At 50.0% G+C, this 9,002-nt stretch overlaps 2 long non-coding RNA genes across 3 annotated transcripts; one reads left to right on the top strand and one right to left on the bottom strand.

Moving 5' to 3' along the window:
* The first annotated feature begins 4,618 nt into the window (after positions 1–4,618).
* On the top strand, positions 4,619–5,766 carry LOC309841122. The gene is made up of 2 exons (XR_014298953.1): positions 4,619–5,002; positions 5,315–5,766. It is a non-coding gene; the product is annotated as an uncharacterized lncRNA (long non-coding RNA).
* LOC309841129 lies at positions 5,185–7,531 on the bottom strand. 2 transcript variants are annotated; one of them, XR_014298961.1, is made up of 2 exons: positions 7,382–7,531; positions 5,185–5,721 (listed from the first exon to the last, which is right to left on the bottom strand). It is a non-coding gene; the product is annotated as an uncharacterized lncRNA (long non-coding RNA). The 2 variants fall into 2 exon arrangements; XR_014298962.1 differs by lacking the exon at positions 7,382–7,531 and adding an exon at positions 7,045–7,272.
* Positions 7,532–9,002: the final 1,471 nt, after the last annotated feature.

Here is a 9,002-nt window from a genome sequence, read left to right as displayed (position 1 = left end):
TAAAGAATTTCTTCATCAAGTCTTCTCATCTAGAATCCCAGGCAAGTGTCCTGAAGTCATCAGTGAGTATTCTGGTCCACTTTCACTCATTTAACTAACTAACTAACTAACTAATTAGGACAGGCACAGTTTTGGGCACCAGGGCCAATGAACAAGATAAGGAACAACACAAAGTTCTAGCTTTTGTGGACTTGGTAGCAAGGTAGAAACAAAAAATAATCATGTATGTAATTTTATAGAATGATCAGTGCTATTTTTTAAAAAAAGGAAAAGCTAATTAGGTAAAAGGTCTCTCCTTAAGGAAGTGACATTTTTGCTGAGATCTAAAGGAAGTGAAAAGTAACAGGGGGAAGCATCTTGGGGAGGAGCATTCTAGGCAAAGGGAAACAGGAAGTGCAAAGGTCCTGAGGCAGAAACAAGTAAAGGATGGTGTGAGGAGAAGCTAGAGGGCTAGGGTAATGTGGACAAGGAACAGCAGCAAATAAACAGAAGTTTAAAAAGTAGGGAGGGCTCATTCATAGGGGTCTTCTTGGTCATAGCAAAGCCTTTAGATTTTTAGTGTATTGGGAGGTCCTTGGGGAGTTTTGACCAGGGGAGCAAAGTATTAGGACAGGTGGCTAAAAGGGCCATCACTGGGTAGAGAGTTGACCGTGAGAAAGCAGAGTAGCGGGGCCACAGGCTTGGGAGCGACGAGCGACAGAGGCTCGTTGAAGGAGGCCAGAGCAGGCAGTTTTCTGATGTCTGAAAAGCAAAGCTTTAGAGCACGAGGGAGGGAGTAGGGTCAAGAATGCCTCCGCGAGCATGGCCCTGACTCCCCAGTGGATGCTAGAACCTTTCACCCCCCTGGGGAATGTCCTAATACAGGAGGATTGGGGGTGGAGGGTTCAGTTTTCTTCAGACCTGCACAGCCTTTTCATAAATCCTAGATTCTGGAGTCGGGTTTTTTTCTTTTTTCTTTTTTCGAAAGAAAAAGGTGATTTCTGGGTCTCCTGGGAAAGTATGTTCTCAGTACATAGGAGTCAAACAGCTTTGCTGATTCACTTAAATCCCCATTTTGTAAAAACAAAAAACAAAACAACAAAAAACCAAAAGAACCCTGATATTTTTCAGGTTAAACCTTATCTCAATACCAAATTTGATCTTGGTTATTACATAAATGAAAAGTAGAAGTTTCTGTGACACATTACTTGTCCCTGCATGACATGGGAAATGAAGACTCTTGGGCTTGATAGAAACTCTGACAAGAAGCCGCGAACAGCTCTGCTGAGAAGACAGCTTGCACTCATCCTGAAGGAGAGAAAAGCCCAGAGCACATAGCAAATGTATTCGTTGGGGGGAAAAAAAAAAGGAAAACAAGGAAACACTTTGGTCCACTATTTATCCAAAAAAGCATTCAGAAAGAAACCAGATATAATTGTCTGAATTCTGGGACCTCCAGCTCACCCTGCCTTGGTCCCACAAGAATAACAATCAGTTGCTGTTTTAGCTGTAGGAGGAGGCGTACCCCTTCAGCGAACATTTTCAAGCAATGTATGAACGTCTGCACAAGATCGGACCAAATATGACTTTCCTTTTTCTTCTCATACAAATTAAAATAGACTAAAAGCCCCAGAGCTGTGAATGGTAGAGCTCTCAATCTGACGTCAAGGAGACAAGCCAGAGTTTAACCATAATCATGTTTTGTGTCTAGAATATAATGTGTCTAGAAGAGACCTACCGTTTTACTATTGTACTTTTTCTCAGTTATTCAGTCCACGATCATTTCTGAGGACCTACTACATATCAGAAACTGGAGGAGAAACGGGCAAAGGACCCGTGAATAACACCAATTCAGCTCCTGCCCGTGTAGTTCTAACCATGTCACATGGACAGGTAGTAAAGCGAAGATTACCCAAAGCAACTTCCAGAACCCCTATGACCAGGGCCTCTCCTTTCCCCCGGAGCAGCGTTTCTCCAGCTCAGATCTGTTGACATGTGGGGTGGACGATTCTTTACTGGTGCCTTGCAGACTGCGTGGCGGCATTCCTAGACTCCATGCCCGAGATGCTAGGAACATGCTTCCCCCTCTTAGTGATAACTAGATGTGCCTTTCGATAATGCCACGTGACCTTGGGGGAAACCATTAGTCCTCATGTGACAACACTGACCCGAGAGCGTGATCTTAGCAGTGAGAGTCTTACTTCCTCTATAATCTCCTTTTCATTCTGCAAAGTTGCCTTTGCCAAACGATACTGCCAGGAGAGGAGCTTGAGGACGAGGATAACGGGAAAGGCTGGCCGGTACCCCCGGGCTGGACCCCGCTGAGGATACAGCAGAACCCCTTCACTGGCTCTTGAACTAGAAAAACAATCACTGTTTCTTAGGACAAAACTACTAACTTCCAGGATATTCATTCTTTTGTTCAGCAACAACAAAAAATAATGAAACGGCTACTCTCCTATATACCAGGCACAGTTCCAGGGATTGGAGAGAGGGGACAAGACTGACCAAAATCCCTGTCCCTGAAGAGTCCAGAATGACGGGAGGTAGATAAATAAGTAAAATGCACATACCCTGTGAGACAAATAATTGTTATCACTACAGAAATATAAAATCAGGAAAAGAGGATCAGTGGTGGAGGGGAATTCAATTTTAGATAAGGCATGTAAGTAAAGGCCCAAAGGATGTAAGGGAGAAAGCCATGGAAATACCTGATAAGAGTATTCCCTGCAGAATGGACAGTAAGTGCAAAGGCCCTGAGGTAGAAGCTTGCTTGGTATGGGGCTAGCATGGCATGAGCTAGGTCAAGCTAAAAGCCAGATTTTATTGACTCTTGTAGGCCATCATAAGGACACCAGTTAATATTACTAAGGGTCGTTAGTGAGATTCAACAAACATTTCTAATCATCCTTCCAGACACACAGAAGGGTGTTACTCTGCTCTCTCAGAGGCAGGCGTGTGGTCGTCTGGATTATTTGCCCCAGTACTTCACTCCTTCTCCGCATCTGCACACATGCCCTGGCTTCACCTTGACTGTGATTTTGGCCACAGTAAATAGAAGAGAGGGTGTCCTGGCCTCAGGGTCTGGGGACAGGAACAGCCAGGGAAGGAAGACGGCCATCTGACAAGGCTGTGGCCACACCGGACATCTCGCCGGCGTACCTTCAGCTCCTTTCTTCCAGTTCTCCCCCTGGACCTCTGTCCCCGGAGGCTCATCTGTTTTATTCTCTGCTATTCTTTTTTATATCTTACATTTGAAATACTTTTATCTGTACAGGAGGTTATAGTAGTAAATCGTTTCACTTGTTTCCAATTAGATTCAAAACCGTTATCTTACTAACAAATATTCTTCGAAGTAAAGATGATACGGTATACCCTGGTGAATTAGAGTGAGGAGCACAAGAAGAAAGGGAAAGAAAATTCCATAAAAGTAAGCGACTGCTGCTGGCAAGCAGTACGTTCCTTTGTTCTACCCTCCGGGAAGTGCCGGGGCAGGTTCCTCTGTTTACTTGCTTACTCATGATTGAAGCAGAGTCGACACACGACGTTCCGTGACCGGCACGTGGAGGATGTGGGGATCGGACAAGGGTCTGCCTTACGCGGTGCCCCCTCCAGGGTCACCACCACCCGTCCTGGCCCAGCACTATCAGACCACTGCAGACTCTGTTCCCTATGCTGTGCCTTGTCTCCCCAGGACTTACTCAGCCCCAGGAGGAAGAGCTGAATGGAATGACGCCTGCGTCTTCCAGAGGGTGGTTGGGTTTGGCTCCTGGGAAGGAGCCCTCAGGGGAGATGAGGAAGAGGAGACTAGGGTTACGTCAGTGGCTCTCTGCTTTAAAAATGTGAATCTTTGGGGCGCCTGGGTGGCTCAGTAGGTTAAGTCTCTGCCTTTGGCTCAGGTCATGATCTCAGGGTCCTGGGATCTAGCCCCACATCAGGGTCACTACTCAGTGGGGAGCCTGCTTCTCCCTCTCTCCCTGCCTGCCTCTCCTCCTGCTTGTGCTCTCTCTCTGTCACATAAATAAAAAATCTTTTTAAAAAACTGTGAATCTTTGAATCACTCCCAAGGATTATTAGGCAGAGTGCTGGACCCATCCTCGGAAGGACTGATTCTTCTCTGATCCGTGGGTGAGAAACGGTTTTGCATTTGTAAGTTCCCAGGAGCTGCCGACGCTGCTTGGCTGGGGACCAGGCTTGGAGAACCTCAGGGCTGGGGTACGTGTCCCTTGCTTTCCTCCCTGTGAGACGGCTTCAGCCCGCTGTGACCAGGGGGTCACTGTTCTGCTGGAGCTGGTCCATGGTACATGACTCAGTTTCCCCTGGTGTTTCCGTCACAGCCTCCTCTCCTCTTGCCCTCAGGGTCTCAAAGGCGGTCGCGCTTCCCTCCCGAGGTCCCGAGCTCCTGTGCATCACCTGTCCTTCCCCTACGCCCCACTCTTAGCTTGGTCATTAGTTTCTTTGGAAATAGAGCTTCCCTGAATTGCCCTAATTTGGGTGAGCCAGATTCGAAGACAGAAGAGTCCTGGGGAAAAATGAATAAGCAAATTTAAAAGGCACACGATATCCACAAAGAAATCCAGTCCTCTTTAAGATCCTGTCATAGGAGGCCAAGGGTGAGGAGGTCTCCTGCTATCGGTGGGCCAGCGTGCCAACCGCTGAACCAGACGCTCACAGCCGGGCTCTCCCAACATCAAGACAAGCCCACACACTGGAAATCGAGCTGAAGGTGGGGCCTTCAATGTCAGCAAGCATTGGAATCACCTGGAGGGCCTGCTAGACCAGCACGATGGGCCCTGCCCCAGAGCTGGGATTACACTGATCAGCCCGGAAGGCCAATCGCCGGCCCTTGAACTGGTTCCCAGGTGCTGCTGACGCTGCCAGTCATGGGACCACGCTTTAGAAATCATGGCTCCGTCGGCCCTTCCTCCTCCCCCACTTCCCCTTCGGCACTGGGCCAGTCCAGACTCTCACAACGTCCACACGAATGACTGCCCGACCTTCCAAAACATCTGGTAACAAGCAGGTAAGTTTAAAAAGCCGGGTGATGGGGATCTGGGGGGCTTTTGTGCTGTGGTTCTTTGGTTTTCTTTTAAGTGGGTATGTGTGTGATTTCTGACTTCACAGGCCAAGGCGAGGCTTGTCCCCTGCTCGGGGAAGGGATTCAGGGAAATGTTCAGTCGCCTGTAGGGAAAGCAAGAGAAACACTGAACTCTGAGGTTCTTTATTGGTCTCACAAACATGGTTCTCCCTCGAGAACCGACAGGCTTATGGAGTTTTAAAAATTATTTTAATAATCATTTTTCTTACCAGTTACATGATATCATCCCTGTTTCAGAGTTGTTCCTTCAAAACCCGTCTCCCACCAACAGTTGTGTTTTCCTGTGGGATAGCGCTTAGCATGTGCGAGGAAGCAGACCGGCCCGCTGGCCGTAAGCACCAGCGAGGCACGCTCCGAACAAACTCCACGGGATTACCACGCATTTCTGCGTCACTGGTGGAAGACGGTTGTGTTATTTTCAGAGTCAACCAATCTCTTATAAACATGGCTTAAATATCCAATCCTCCAAACATCAGATATGGATTTAGAATTATTTCCACAAATGGCTGAGACCAAGCATTGGATCTGTGGAGGCTAATGGTCCTGTGAGAAGTCATCCGAGAAGAACCAGGGGCCAGGGACCAATGGTGTGGGGGGAGCAGGCAACGTGTCGAGGGACCTAGGTGATCAGGTTGTCTGGTGTCCTGCCCAGAGAAGGACATAAAGTAAATTTTATTTCCTTCAGAAAATAATCTATACTCTTTTTTTTTTTTTTAAGAGATGGGCTAAAGAAAAACTTAGAAGTTGAGGACAAGTAGGGGCACCTGGGTGTCTCAGCGGGTTAAGCATCCAGCATTTCAGCTCAGGTCACTGTCTCAGGGTCGTGAGATCGAGCCTTCTTATGTCAGGCTCTGCGCTCAGTGGGGAGTCTGCTTGGGATTCTGTCTCTCCCTCTGCCCCTCCTGCTCGTGCTCTCTCTCTCTCTCTAAAACAAATAAATCTTCAAAAAAACTAAGGACAAATAGCTCCATCTCATGTAAATGATGAGATACGAGGAGATTATGGTCAGAATCATTTTTGTAAAATGTGCTTTTGGTCAGGGGATGGTGTGGGTCGGTACCCTGGATGGTGATGCTGGGAAGGAAGGAGAGGAGGAGCCCTGAGGAAGGGGGACTGAATGGGGGGGCTGTGAGAGGAGCTCTGTGCTGGTCCAGGGCGGGGGGGAGACATGGGGTAGGCTTTGGGTGGCCACCAATGTCTACAATTTTGTTCTCTAGCCAAGGAGGAGTCCAGATCTCTGACAAACTGACAGAAAGTATCTTAGTCTTTATGGACCCAAATCAGTAGGAGCTGGGATAAGAAGACCACAGAACAAAATCTCGGGCGGGGCTGGAGAAGACCTGGAGCACGGGGAGGTCCTTGTCACCTCTTCCAGCAGAGAGGAGCGGAGGACAGTTGTCATTTACCAAAAGTCCTTCCGGGGGCGCCAGGCTGCCCGCACATCTGAGATGTTATGTAAATAGATGTTGGTAGGAGCAGTGAGGTGAGCTAAAACAGGAGCCGAGAGGGGGAGAAATACATCCCCCCTCTCCGACCCCATCCCAGGCTTGAGCGACAAGAAAGGTTCCTCCCATCCCCCCACAGGGAGCTCGACTGAGCCGTGATCTCTCCACCAGTGCCTTCCCCTTCGGGGCTCCGACGGAAGAGACCTCCCCTCTGAACAGAAGCACTGAAGCGGGGAATTCTCCCTGGGATCCAGGCAAGAACTGCTGTAACATGCGTCGAGATGGTGCTAAGACTCTGCTAGGTATTCCGTTCATCCGCTGAACTCTTAAAAATTCGTCTTCTTCTATGCACACGTTAAAGATGAGAAAAGTAAGAGAAAAAATTTTAGGAGCCAAAGCTAGAAAGGCTCCAAGCCAGAACATAATGGAGGGGGTCTGGTTCAGGGGCCTGTGCTCTTAAGCACTAAGCATCGGCTCCCCGGACCTTTGAAAGGGGCTTTTCCTCTGGTCTCTCTTCCTTACCTGCAGAAAGTGTCCCACTGGGTTTAAAACAATCGAGTTCAGACCATATTGCGGGCTGTGAGCGCACCTCGTGCTGCTTACTCTGTCGGAAGTCCAGCTCCAGCACCTTCCCCTTCTCTGTGAGCCGCCACAGCCTTCCAAGGCCCCCTGAAGGCCGCCTCACAAGGCCTTCCTTGTCCTCCCACCACATCCTGAACTGGGCTGTCACAGGCAGAGTCAGACCGCTCTGAACCTCTAATTCCCACAGGGACCTTTCACTGCAGTGTCTCTCCACCCGCAGGGCCCTCCCCTGCTCTGCCCTGGGCCCTCGAGCCCCGACACATCCTGTCTTTCTTACCTTGAACTTCCTAATGCCTGAGACCGCATGTGGCCCAGAAAAGGTGTCCAGGAAACCAGAGGAGTTAAGCAATCGCTTCGCTGTCCTGAAGTCTTTCTTGGCACTTGCGCTGCTGGGATTGTATTTTGCTAAGTGGATGCTTTGTCTAGATGTCTGTCAGAAAACAAATGCAGAGTTTTCCCTTCCCTACGGGGAAGTTAGAGGATTCCAGAAATACATCGGCTCATTTCCGCTGTGCTAATATCCTGTCATTGCCTCTGGGCCGTGTATGAGTGAGTGTGCAGCTGGGCATAAAGTCTCTGAAAGCAGAGATCTCTCCTTTTTTCTCCTGCGAGGTCCCTGTTGCACCCCTGTCCCGGACAGTACTCATGCTGGCGGGCAGGGGTGCAGAGTGAGCTCTGAGCTTCCAATCCGAGACCCAGGTCTGTATCCGCAGTGGTGTGCCACCAGCTTTCCACACAACCTTCGTAGAGCCCTACCCATTCTGGCCTCGGCCTGATTCCCCTCAGAGGAAGCATCAAGATCAGGAGACGTACAGGCCTGATGTGGGTAGACACAGCTACAGGAGGTTTTACACAGATGGCGGCGGTAGAATGGTCAAAAGGACGTCTGGTCACCAAGCCACAGGGCAGCCGTCACCGGAGGCCGTCACCAGCTGAGTGACCGGGCAGAGATGACTCACCTGGCACGGCCTAGATGAGACCCGTGAAGTCCCTTCCAGGGTTCAACACTCCAGGTCTGTGGTACGTACAGCTGAAATGACGTAAGAGGCTGTTTGGAAGGACCCAGCATCCGAGCACTCAAAGGTCACTTCAATGGCCTGAGGAGCGGACCTACTGGCCTTTCTGCTTCGTCCAAGCTCTCGCTTTGTCATTTGAAGTCACACTCTGCTTAGGGCAGAGGGCAAACGGGCTCTTCGTCTTGTTCGCATATCGGAGATGTAATCTGCCCCAAACTGGAAACGCACGGGTGCCCCCGCTCCGCCTTTTCTGCCTCCGCCTGAAAGAGCAGACGGAGGCGGCGGGAGTCGCACTGGGACCCACGTGCAAATGGGAACACGCGCCGTCACACTTGGCAGCTTTGCACTCCTATGAAGTGGAAAGTTTTCGCTTTGAGAGCAGTGTCGAAAAAATTGCAAGAGAGGTAAGTGTGATGTCGGCGATCTGTATTCCACCCAAGTTTTCTCGAAAGCCGGGGACCTGAAGACCCGTAGCATGTTGAATGGCCACAGTCAGAATTTCTAACAGCTTCTTCTCCAGGTGCTGAAGGGCTACCTCTGGCTCAGGCAGCGTCCCTGGAGCCACCTCTGCAGAGCTCTGGAGCTGGAGCGGCCGCGGGTCTCTCCTGCATCCCGCGCTCCCACAAGAGGGTGGAGAGCCCAGGAGAAGGGGACACCCCCGTCCCAGGCTGTTCGACACCAACACGGAGCAACAAACTCTGCAGCCCAGGCCACAGCTGGGGTCCTCTTCCCAGGGAGGGGTCTGTGTCTCCAAAGGGCATCCACTTCCCCAGGGATCCATGACAGGAATTTAGGTAAGAAATGGAGGGACCATGTTTTACGCAGTGTTCACGAAGTCTTCGCTGTATGTGACTACCGTGTCGTGTTTCAGACACACGTGGT

Source organism: Mustela nivalis (assembly GCF_964662115.1).
Source record: "Mustela nivalis genome assembly, chromosome: 9".
In the NCBI taxonomy this organism is placed as follows: Eukaryota; Metazoa; Chordata; class Mammalia; order Carnivora; family Mustelidae; genus Mustela; species Mustela nivalis.
This window is presented reverse-complemented; position numbering and strand designations above follow the sequence as displayed.